The sequence below is a fragment of the Melanotaenia boesemani genome, chromosome 10 (genome assembly GCF_017639745.1).
Source record: "Melanotaenia boesemani isolate fMelBoe1 chromosome 10, fMelBoe1.pri, whole genome shotgun sequence".
NCBI classification, from domain to species: domain Eukaryota; kingdom Metazoa; phylum Chordata; class Actinopteri; order Atheriniformes; family Melanotaeniidae; genus Melanotaenia; species Melanotaenia boesemani.
In genome coordinates this window covers 4,717,167-4,730,511 of record NC_055691.1, presented here as the reverse complement: position 1 = coordinate 4,730,511, position 13,345 = coordinate 4,717,167, and positions in this window count along the sequence as shown.

The following is a 13,345-nucleotide window of genomic DNA, read 5'->3' as shown; positions in this document are numbered from 1 at the left end:
GCAAAAGTAATAAATAAAATTTCTATTAAATTTAAACAATGAAAGTCAGACATTGCTTTTCAACCATGCTTCAACAGAATTATTTTAACAAATAAACTCATGAAACAGGCCTGGACAAAAATGATAGTACCCTTAACTTAATATTTTGTTGCACAACCTTTTGAAGCAATCACTGCAATCCAACGATTCCTGTAACTGTCAATGAGACTTCTGCACCTCTCAGCAGGTATTTTGGTCCACTCCTCATAAGCAAACTGCTCCAGTTGTCTCAGGTTTGAAGGGTGCATTTTCCAGACTGCAGGTTTCAGCTCCTTCCAAAGATGCTCAAAAGAATTTAGGTCAGGGCTCATAGAAGGCCACTTTAGAATAGTCCAGTGTTTTCCTCTTAGCCATTCTTGGTGTTTTTAGCTGTGTTTTGGGTCATTGTCCTGTTGCTAACATGACCTGTGACTGAGACCAAGCTTTCTGCCACTGTCCAGCACATTTCTCTCTAGAATCCTTTGATAGTCTTGAGATTTCATTGTACCTGAACAGATTCAAGACACCCTGTGCCAGATGCAGCAAAGCAGCCCAGAACATAACAGAGCCTCCTCCATGTTTCACAGTAGGGACGGTGTTCTTTTCTTCATATGCTTCATTTTTCCATCTGTAAACATAGAACTGATGTGCCTTGGCAAAAAGTTAAATTTTTGTCTCATCTGTCCATAGGACATTCTCCCAGAAGCTTTGTGGCTTGCCAACATGTAGTTTGGCTTTTTATGGTTTGTTTTCAACAATGGTTCCTCCTTGGTCAAAGTCCACTTTGGCTCAAACAACGACGGATGATGCGATCTGACACTGATGTTCCTTGAGCTTGAAGTTCACCTTTAATCTCTTTAGACGTTTTTCAGGGCTCTTTTGTTACCGTTCGTATTATCCGTCTCTTTGATTTGTCATCAATTTTTCTCCTGCTGCCACGTCCAGGGAGGTTGGCTACAGTCCCATGGATCTTAAATTTCTGAATAATATGTGCAGCTGTAGTCACAGGAACATCAAGCTGCTTGGAGATGGTTTTATAGCCTTTACCTTTAACATGCTTGTCTATAATTTTCTTTCTAATCTCCTGAGACAACTCTTTCCTTTGCTTCCTCTGGTCTATGTTGAGTGTGGTACACACCATGTCACCAAACAGCACAGTGACTACCTGTAGCGTATATATAGGCTCACTGACTGATTACAAGATTGTAGACACTGGTGATGCTAATTAGTGGACACACCTTGGATTAACACGTCCCTTTGGTCACATTATTTTCAGTCTTTTCTAGGGGTACCATCATTTTTGTCCAGGCCTGTTTCATGAGTTTATTTTTTTTTTTAAATAATTCTGTTGAAGCATGGTTGAAAAGCAATGTCTGACTTTCATTGTTTAAATTTCCTAGAAATTTTATTTATTACTTTTATCAGATTCAAGTTATTTCTGTGACCATTGTGAGTTTTTCTTTCATTAACTAAAGGGTACCAACAATTTTGTCCACGTCTGTAGCTCTGAATCACCTTGTTAGTAGAAATATACTATTTTCAGTCTGTCAAACTGTTATCTTCAGTATTTTTTTCACAGATGCAGCTAATAAAATGGGGAAACAGGTGTGTTTGCAAAAGGCTACTAGCAATTGAAAAGCCTAAAGAGTTTATTTAAAATGGGTTCATTTGCTTTGCTGTTTGTTATGTTTAGACACAACACTGGTTCATCTCTTGAGTTAGGTGCCTTGTTTATGCAGGGATGGGCAATGTCAGTTCTCCAGGGTTGCAGTACGGCAGGATTTAGATGTTTTCCTGTTTCAACACACCTGATTCAGTTAATGGGTCATTGCTGAACTTGACAACAAGCTGCTGGATCCACTTGATTGGAATCAGGTGTGTTGGAGCCGGGAAACATCTAAAACATGTAGGATAGTGGCCCTCAAGGACTGGAGTTGCCCAAACCCTTGGTCAGAGAGTGAATAGTCTACCAAAGTGTTTCTCAGTTCTGGTCCTCAAGTACCACTGCCCTGCATATTTCAGATGTTTTCCTACCCCAACACACATATTCAGATTAATGGACCTTCTCTTCAAGTTCTTTGCAAGCCTGTTGAGTCATTCGTTGTGGGTGTGGACAGATCTAAAACACGCAGGGAATGAGGGCCGTAAGTGAGGAACACTGCTCTAACTGCCTCAGCAATTAATATGCTGAAACAACACACGCAAGGCTTTAGATGTCTCAAAGTCACTCTAAGCTCCAGTCAGAGATGGGACTCAAGTCTGGGACTTGGACTTGAGTTACGCTTAAGTCCCATTTCCAGTGACTTGAGACTCAACTCGGACTCGTGATCTGAGACTAGTGAACAACCTTTTTACTTTTTCATGTTCTTCTCTCTGTCTGATCTCCTGTCTGCTGTCATTTATCCAGATGTAACACCGACAGATGTGCATGCAGTGCACGGTCAATCAATCATAACATTGAAAGCAGGTGAACAGGTGAACGCAGCGGTTGCTGCAGCACCTTAACTTTTAGGTATTCAAAACTTAATAGAAAGGTACCAGTATAAGTGCAGCAAACTGGAACATCTGTGGTATAAAAATCAAGGACGCTGGATCCACCACACCCACCTTAAAACTCACCCGGAGAATTTAGTCACTGTAATATGAAGCTAATGTTAGCATCTATGTTAGCAATGAGTTTAGAACCACAGCGATGTAAACCTTAGCTTGTTACTGTACTAAAACAATGTTAACTCCATCATACAGGCTCCACTGAATGTGTCCAAAAGAAGAATGAGGCATTTACTGAACAGGTTCCATAAACTGTGACTTTGCCATGATGGCGTTAAACTGGGACCAGACCCACTAAAAACAACGCGGTTTTACTGGGTCTGTTTATTACAAAAGTACAGCTTTTGCTGATTTGGGAATGTAAGGAATATTTATTGGGCCTGCATACGTTGGATCTAAATTAATTTAAATATTCAGTTTTTTTTTTTTATTTAATTTTAATCTGTGGGTCCAGATAGATTTTGATTTACCTTAAAAACTCTTGGATACGTTATTTTAAGAACATATTTACAAATCTGAATAAATTTCCATGCTCATCTATAGGTTTTCCAAATTCAGTAAACAAAGAAATCTTCCAGAGGAGAGGGACGAAGCATTGGTCAGTTTAAGCTAAAGACCAGTGCGTTTACTAAATGCTGGTAAGGAAAGGGTGAGTACAGATCTTAAATTCCCTGGATATTATAGTATAATGCAGTTTTCTAAGCAGACCAGATAGCAATTTCTCATTGCAACTAAAAGTGACTTGACTTGGACTTGAGGTCAAAGACTAGCAAAAAAGGACTTGTGAACATCTCTGGGTCCAGTTGTTTCATAGTCTAATGCTGACTCTAAATTCTGGTGACATCACAGGGAAACACCGTTACTGGTGTTATTATTTAGTAAAAACTCATGCATGTTGGGGGAGGGTTTAGAAGGCATGAAGGATGTGGGGTGGTTCAGTCCCTGCTGCATACTGAAGAGTTAAACATGAGCCAGATGATGGAGTTAGAAGATAGGTCATCGGTGTTGTAAATATTGATGTTGCCTCTGGCATGTAACTATTGATTGTGACAGAGAGGCTCTCATCACGACTCTAAAAACATGCCATTTGTGTTTGGTATCAGTATTGTTTAAAAGTTTAATGTCTTTGTTTTATTAGTATGAAGATGAGACCAAATAAAGACAAGCCATTTGCAATCATATTTAATATAACTCCTCTGTAAAGGCATATCACTGTCTCAATCCAGATGCTTTTCAAATGTTTGAGCTTAAAAATTTAAATAGTTTTTTATTTTGTTTTTATCTGTTAAAAGAGCTCAAAGAATTACATCCCAGTGGTTGATATTTTTAGTATCAAGTCAGTTGCAGCCAGACTTTAATACATGGGGTGGCTGTGTATAACAAAGCCTTCAACAAAGCAACCATGGAAATGTTGTCTGAGAAGAGAGTTTCTGCATTGGTCAGACTGATTTATCCCGAGGATTCATGAAAAGAATCAGAGATGAACAAGTCCATCTGCCTCTCAGTTAAGCAACAATCTACACAGAGGAACCAGATGAGGTGGCTCGGGCATCGTGGGTGGTAAGACCCAGGACACGCTGGACGGACTACATCTCTTGGCTGGTCTGGGAACGTCCCGGGATCCCCCCAGATGAGCTGGTGAATGTAGCCGGTGAGAATGAAGTCTAGGCTTCCCTGTTTAGACAGCTGCCCCTGCGACCCAACTCCAGATAAGTGGCAGAAGATGGATGGATGGATGAATGGATGGGTGGGTGGGTGGGTGGGTGGATGGATGGATGGATGGGTGGATGGATGGATGGATGGATGGATTTTAAATGTTCTGGCTGCCGTGTTGTACCAAACAAATTTGCTTTGCCAAGAGAAGTCTTTTAGAAATGAGGCTTCCCTCAAAAGTTATTCTTTATTATTATTATCATTATTGTATTTTATTATTATTAATTTTCATTTGTTTATTTAACACATAACTGCTGGACTGGACCAGAGTAACAACAGAAAGGAGAGGGTGGAGAGAGAAAATAAGTAGAAAACAACCACAACAACTGTGCAATCAAACCCAAACAGAAGACAACCAGCTGCTACCGCTGCAAAGAAACAGTAAATATCCTAAGTCAGACGTGAGCATTGTACGGCCCCCGGGCCACATATGGTCCTTTGGCTGACTTTGACCAGCCCGTGTACGGTTAATTGGAAAAATAAAATAAACATATTTTCCAATTTTGTGTCATGCGTGGATTTAAGCTGCATTGCTTTTATTTTGAAGTTGTTTTTTTATTCACCTATGCAATGATGCAAATTAATATGCGCATGTTGTCACAAGCAGGTCACAAGAGACTTTTGTCCTCAATAAAGTCTGGTAATGCTAAACAATGCTACAAAAAAGAAAGGTAGATGCCGAATGCAGGGTTTTCAACAAAGCATGGACAGCTAAGTATTTATTTGCTGAAGTCAGGGGTAAAGCCGTGTGTTAAGTTTGTGGAGAACAGATTGCCATTTTTAAGGATTACAATTTGAGTTGGGATTATGAGATAAAACATGACGAGAGCTGTGATGTCCGAGACACAGCCCAGCTACTCTTATTTGTCCGTGGGATAACGGACTTCAGGACTACGGACGAGCTGGCAGCAATGCGGTCAGTGGAAGGGAAGACAACGGGGAGCGACCTGTTCATGGATGTAAATGCATGCATGGACACGCTGGGACTGAAACGGGACAGACTGGTAGGTGTCACAACAGACGGTTGTCCAATTCTGATGGGGAGAAATGTTGGCCTTTTGAAACGTATGCAAGATAAAGTGACTGAAATCGACGCAGATCAGAAATGGGTATTTTTGCATTGCATTGTATCAGCATGTTTTGTGCAAGTCAGTGCTAAAAATGAACCATGTTATTGATGTTGTAACTAAAATAGTTAACTTCGTCAGGGCTCGAGCATTGATTCAGCTTGTTGCACTTTTGAAGGTGCATGAGACTGAACATAGTGACATCAGCTACCACACAGCTGTCAGAAGGCTCAGCCTGGTCAAAATACTCAAAAAAAGATTTTGGTACCTGACAGCGGAGATTTGAGAGTTTTGTGAGAAGAAAGGTAAAGACACCCCAGAGCTCTCAGATGAGGACTGCCTGAGGACTGCACTGATAAATGAACTGAACACCAAACTGCAAAGCAAGCCAGCTGGAGAACAACACTGACTCACATGCAAACCCTGAAAGAAGTCACACCATCAGCTGATCACCTTCACAGGTACTCATCCACGTTAGGAGCATTGCATGGGGAGCTTCAAGACAATTTGAAGATCTCAGAACAATCGAGGATGATATGCACATGATTTCCTCCTCCTTTACCTGCAGCGTGGATAATGCACCCTGTGATGTTCAGCTGGAATTCATTGACCTGCAGTCTGATGCGGTACTGGCAGAGCACTTTAAGTCAGGATCACTGCAGGATTTTTACCCTTCTCTCAAGGAGGAGAACTTTCCAAACATGAGGAGACATGCTCAAAGGATGTTGTCTTTGGCTCTACCTACATATGTAAACAAACATCCTCAGTGATTAAGTTTACCAAACCCAGGTATAGATTCTCTCTCACTGATGATCATTTGTCGGCTGTGCTTCGCATCTCCACCTCAGTCATTCAGCCTGACTTTGACGTACTTGTTAAAACCCAACAGAGACTAGTTTTATCTCACTGAACAAGAAAAAAGAACTGAAAAACACCAAATGAGGTGGTTAGACTACAATTTAGGCATGTAAAGGCACCAGCTATCATTGAATTAAGACACTTTCTTTGGAGCCCTTTTTCTCAAAATCACAGTTCCGTGACAGTCATCAATATTATAATATGATGTATATTACTTAATATTTGGAGTACAAAGACAATTTTGGGGTCTTTAGAAAGCTAAGAACCTCTTTCCGAAAGTATATAAAAACCTCAAAATGTTTTTTGGTGTGAGTGTGACTAAAAATGATAATTTAGTTCACCATTGCTTTGGGAAATTTTATTTAATAAATGACATTTTTTGTAAGGCAACCTCACTTTTTTTTTTTTTTTTGTTTAATTATAACATTTACCTTTGCCAACTTTACCAGCTTGTCAGAACAATGCTTTTGAAAAGAAATACAATTAATAATACGTAGAATAGAGTTCAGCCTTTTGACCCGTCCCTCCACAATATTTTCTGTTTTACATGTGGCCCCATGAAAAAAATAATTGTCCATCCCTGTCCTAAAGCCTCTAAGAAAACACAACAGACAATCATCAGGCACACCTGCAGGAAGGATAACTGTAGAAACCACGAGCAACGAACACAAGTATGTCTGTGTGTCGGTTTGTGTAAGGGTGTGGGTGTGTATGTTTATGTAGTATGTGTGTGTCTTGAATCCGTCTTGATTAAATAAAGCTTTCATGTAATAACCTCCAGCTAAAACTATCCATTCAACCTCGTTGACTATTTCACATCAGCGGAAAAATAAATTTTCCATTTCACAGTTTTCCACATTAACCACAGCCACCAAAACACTACTGTAGTTCTTGGACAGCACACGAAAAAAGAAGAAGAAGAAAAAAACCTCAAAACAGGACTGCAAGAACAAAACAATGGCATTTTGTTATTGCCACCTTGAGGACAAGAACACATTTTTCTTTTCTTACAGAGTATGTAGAAGCATATAAACTGTGGCAATCAAACACAAATACACGTCATGAAACAAAAATAAACCAAACATAAAATTAAAATGACCTAATACAGAAAACGAGAACTAAAAACAAAGAAAACAGCCACAGACTGTGATAACACAGAAATTTACAGTTTAAAGGAAATAAAAAGAAGTCTTTACCTTTAAAGGAACTGAGAGCCAAAAACAAATTTACACATTAGCTGTGATGCACCCCACAAGAGATTTAATGTTAATTAACTACATATCTAAACATGACACTCTGGGTCACCTTTCCACAAGAAGCGTGGCTTTAGAGATTTAAGGGACACAATGAGAAACATTTAGTTTTTAAGCAAACAAGTTTGAATGCTCAATAGAGCTGAATAAATTAAAATCTGAGAGCAACAGTGACTCACTAATGTGATTACTAATATGTAACTGGCTTGGTAGAGTTACAGTGATCAGCTTACTGATTACAGTTGTTCTCCAATGTGCAGTTCCTATAATACTACATCAGAGAAACCTTCAGCACCAGAGAATTAAGGGGGAAGGGATCTGTGAGTTTTGGGAGCAGACATTTGTAGTTCAGCTGTAACGTATGACAACAGGCCTTGTATGGATAAGGTCTTTTTCATGCCACTGAAAGATGTGATGTTACCCAAATTTAAAAGAAAAAATAATTACAGTGTGTTCAGTTCTTTATGTCTTAAAGACTAGCCTGTAACTTCAAATATATATCATTTTTCTTGCTGATATTGGCCAGCGGTAACACATTTGGAGGAATTCGATTGGTGCAAGTCTATTGGAACTCCATGACAAATTCTGGTCATGTGGGGAGGACATGTTTTATACAAGCTGGCACAAATTCCAACCCTAATTAAAAGAAAAGTGAGTTCCTTGTTGAAGCCTTCTCACTTTTTACAGAATTGATCATAAATCTGTTTTATAATAAGGCCCCAGACATTCGTCACACATTCCCTTCTGTGACACTATAAAGGTGCCCAAGCTCATGCTTTAAATCTGAGACTGTTCACCAATGACTACATTTACCACTTACAAATTATGGTTTCACCATGTTGCACATTGAGAACTTTAAAAAGAATCACTATCACTCTCCAACCATTAGTGATTTACATGTTCTAAAGGCTCTATGTCCTGTCAGCCTGACCAGTATATTAAAAGTATGGCAACACTCCTAAACTAAAGAAAAACTTAAGATAAGAAAGAAGGGAGTCAGTCTCAACATTTTAGTAAGTTTGTACATGTTGGCAGACCTTTCATTACATCTGCCTGTGGATCCTGGAGAGCAGTATGAACCAAAGGTTCAGCTGAGGCAAAGGGCAGACTGAGGGCAAGCATCCAGGAAGCTGACGTACGACACAGTGATGCTGCTTCTGTCTTCTGTCTATCTGGATTTGTTTTGTTCGGTTTTTTCTGTGATCTTCTGCTTCACACTCAAAATGTTGTACATCTCAAAAGTAGAGGCCACAGGAAGCCAGACAATAAAATCAAGTGGCCCTAGAAATTAACCTTGGAGGATACCACATTTTGTTGAACTTTATTCAACTACCGTTCTATCACATAATTATCTAAAGGGTTTAACATTGAATAATTAAATAGATTACATATTGAAATCTTGGAACTGATTAAATTAATGAAAAATAATAATTGAAAAGAAATTAAAAGTAATTAAAAAGTAGTAAATTATAATTAAACTTTAAGTGGCAATGCCACAATATTGCTAGAAATATGCCACCTATTAATATAAATGTGAAGAATTACAATATCTAATAATTTTTTTTAAAATCTTGTTACAATGGTGTCATGTACAGTAAATTTAGCAGGGGAAAAAAGCATCACCGTGCTTGTTGTATATATATATATATATATATATATATATATATATATATATATATATATATATATATATATGTAAGTTTGTGTGTGTGTGTGTGTTTGTGTGTGTGCATGAATATGTTGTTATAGATAATTTAAATATTTCAAATATCTCTAAGTATACATGTCTTGTTTTATTGATTATATTTATAGAATCAGTTATTTGCTTTGGAGGTAAGTGTTATATTTACTGATATTTTAATGTGTGACAAAATGTCTTTGTATTGTATATATACAATATAAACACATTTTGTCACACACAACATACCGACTAAACTGTAACAATGTACTAAAATTTATATATTCTATCTGGAACTTTCATTTGATCTTATCTAATCCATTTATAATATATTCTAATCTTTTTTTTCTTTCTTGAAAAGGTTGTCAGCTAAAACCTCTGAAAGGGGACAGTTTTGCCAGGCTTCTTTCCTGTACTGCCGCTCTGCAAGTAAAGAGAGGCGAGTTCAGTGAAGCCTTATTTTAAGGAGCACTGACATAATCAATGGCAATAAATCGGAATGATGGTTATCAATGCCAAACTGTGTCTCATTGATGTGTTCCCTGAGCAAGAAAACATGCTCAGAGCCAATCTCTGCCCAGACCATGTGTATTAATGTGCACATTCATATGTTGTCGAAAGTGTAATCAGCTTTGCAGCATCTGCTGGAGCAGCAGCATCAGAGCCAGAGACAGGGCTGGACTGGGACAAAAATCAGTCTGGGAGTCGTACACTCATCCAGGCTCCCCTAATTCATATAATGTACACACACGCGCGCACACACACAGGCTAAGTAATTACCAAAGTTCAATATTCTATAGAGACCGACATTCACAAACAATTATCAGCCACCAGTCCACAGTTTTTCTCTCTCCTACTCTCATCAACAGACTCAATATAACAGCCACAGCAGGACTTCGTTATTCGTATAATCAAACTTTATTTATAATGCTCTTTTCATGCCAAGGGCAACACAAAGTGCTTTACATGATCATAATGTTTAAACAAAACAGGCCTTTACACATCAAAACAGAATTACATAAAAATTAGAAATACTCATTAGGATCTTTCACACCGTCGCACACACACACACACACACACACACACACACACACACACACACACACACACACACACACACACACACACACACCATTCTGTACAAACATGACTCTCTAACTTCTGTCTCCAAGCTGAAAGAAGGTGTAAAATATTAAAAGTAATAAATATCTGGCTTGGTGCTGCTGTGAGGAAACAATATTGTTATGGGGATCCATCCACAGCAGGAGCCAGTCCTCCCATGTCCTACAGCGGCCGCTGCCACGGCAGCCATCCCAATCAGGGCAGACTGGGGCCCACACCACAGCCATAAGGCTGCAGTGCAGGGCCCCAGCCAACCAGACAATGGCAATCAACATGGCAACAACCCCCAGACTGAGGAGGTAAAACCCCCGCCATGGAGGATCCCAATGAAGAAAACACTGGAGTGAAAACAAAAATGAATAACCTTAAGAAACAGTAAGAACAGCTAAGAATGAATAAATTAATCAATGAATAGATAATTAAATAAATAAATAAATAAGAAGTAATACAGTTGAGTAAAATGAAAAGAAATTAAAGTGAAATGAAATTATGTAAAATAAATTAAGATCAAATAAAATTTAGTTAAAAGCCAAGCTAAAAAGGTAGGTCTTAAGCCTCTTTTTAAAAACATCAACAGTCTCTGCAGCCCTGAGGTTCTTTGGTAGGCTGTTCCACAGACGAGCGCCGTAACAAAGGAAAGAGGACTCGCCGTATGTCCTGGTCCTCTCCCTTGGGACAACTAAAAGGCCGGTACCAGACGACCTCAGGGTACGCAAGTTTTCATAATTTCAAAGGAGGTCTGATAAATAAGAGGGACCAAGACCATTAAGACATTTATAAACTACTAAAAGAACCTTAAAATCAATCCTGAAACTCACAGGGAGCCAATGCAGCGATTATAAAACTGGTATGATGTGTTCCGCCCTCTGGTGATCGTCAGAACTCGTGCCGCCGACTTCTGAAGTAGCTGTAGGTTTGAGATGGACTTTTTGGGAAGACCAGAGGGAAGGGCATTACAATAACCTAATCTACTAGAAATAAAAGCATGCATCAGCACCACTGTGCTGGCAAGAGAGAGAAATGGACTCTGATGTTTTTATGATGATAAAATCCTGCCTTTGTGACATTTCTAATGGGTGGAATAAAATCCATCTCGGAGTCAGAAAGGACACCTAGATTTCTCACACACTGAGAGGGATTAAAATAATGTAGTTTTGATAAAATGATCTCTCTCTTGCCCTCGGGACCGATTATCTGTCTGTCTGTCTGTCTGTCTGTCTGTCTGTCTGTCTGTCTGTCTATCTATCTATCTATCTATCTATCTATCTATCTATCTATCTATCTATCTATCTATCTATCTATCTATCTATCTATTGTAGTGGAATTTATTTATCAAAGATCACACACTAAGTGAGAATCAAACAAAGTATTTAATTAAGAGCTGATCAGCAATGAGAGTCACACAGTCAAAGAAGCTTTGGCTGCACGAGTCTGGGGAGGTACATGTGTGCTTGGTTAATATAGCCAGAGCATGAGCTGATAACATCGAGGTCGAAGGTCATTGTAGTAAACCCCTCATGGCCTGGTACAAGGAAGAAAAGGAAAGGGGGAAGGGGAGCTCACTAAATCCTTATCTGGGTACACAGTCATTCTCCTCCCTGAGTAAAACATAAGCCAAGCTTTAACAATGCAAAGTGTAGTCTACAGAATATAAGGGTTATGTGTAAATTTTCCATTACACTATCTATCTATCTATCTATCTATCTATCTATCTATCTATCTATCTATCTATCTATCTATCTATCTATCTATCTATCTATCTATCTATCTATCTATCTATCTATCTATCTATCTATCTATCTATCTATGATAATCTCTCCTGCAACTTCTTGACACCACCATGCATCTCGAATCGTGCAACATTTTGACATCATAGACTCATAACAATGTTATCTCTTCAAAGTTCGGAGTCTTAGCTTTTAGTTTTATAAAAAAAGTACTGCTAGCGATTCTAGTTGTTATTTTAGGGTAGTTTAAATGGGATTATGCTAATGGAGAACCTTTGTTAGGCGGCCTGTAATTAAAGGGTTAAAAGACTTTAAATTCTTTGAATTCAGTTCTTTGGAAATGGACTTTTTCTGTAATGACTAAAGAAGGTTGTAAATTAAACTAACACTTGAGGGTTAATAGTTACAATTTAGTTTGGAAATAAAGACATCTGCACTAATTTATTATTGTGGTGGTCGAGAGGTTGTGTGTTTGGGGCGAGGCACCACAAGACAGTTGTGCTTTGGGCACCCAAATGGCTGGCAGCGGCCCTGCTATATGTTAAAAATGAAATACAAGCATGTAAGAAATCATCGCAAGTAAAATCAGTGAAATAAAAATCTTTTTAAAATAAATATAAGTATTTGAAATAAGGGCATAAGAGTTAAAAGCTGCACCATCTTTATCTTTGCCTGCTATGCTGCCTTCTGTTCATCTTTTCTGTCTACCTTCTCTTGTCATCTAAATCCTATACGATCGCCTTTCTAAATAGAGTTCCATTCTTTTGCCCCTTGAGCTCATGTTCCACAGGAGAGGGGATAAAAAAAGAAAAAGACAAAGTGAAGAGGGCTGAAAAATGAGACAGAAGACAGCATGAGGGAGAACTTGGTGTCCAGAAGAGGTGGGGGATAACGAGAAAAAAGGATCACTCAAACAGCCAGACACATCTCAGTGATGAGGTGCAAAGATTAGCTGTATTTCAGGAAAGACCCTGCTATTTTCTCTAAATGAGTATTATCTCCATCTCAACCTCTCCTCTGCTGTCAGCCCAGGAACAACACCTCATACAATGCCATGTTGTCAGGGACAGGAGGAGGAGGGCATCCTGTACTCTGGGCCTTGCTTCATGATCTGAAACAGGTGGCTGACAGCAGCAGGGAGGAAAACTAGGCAGCTTTTTAGTAGCAGCCTTTGATTAACGTGCGTGTTTAGTTTATCTGACTATGATGAATTTTGTGAAACAGAAGAACTTTTCAGGAATGTTTGAGCTGTAGATTGTATATTTAGGATGATGTCACCCACTGGTTTGCTTTCCGTTGTTTGACTTTAACCATCATCAGTGGCCATATTTGGAAAAGAAAGAGAAACACTATGTTATC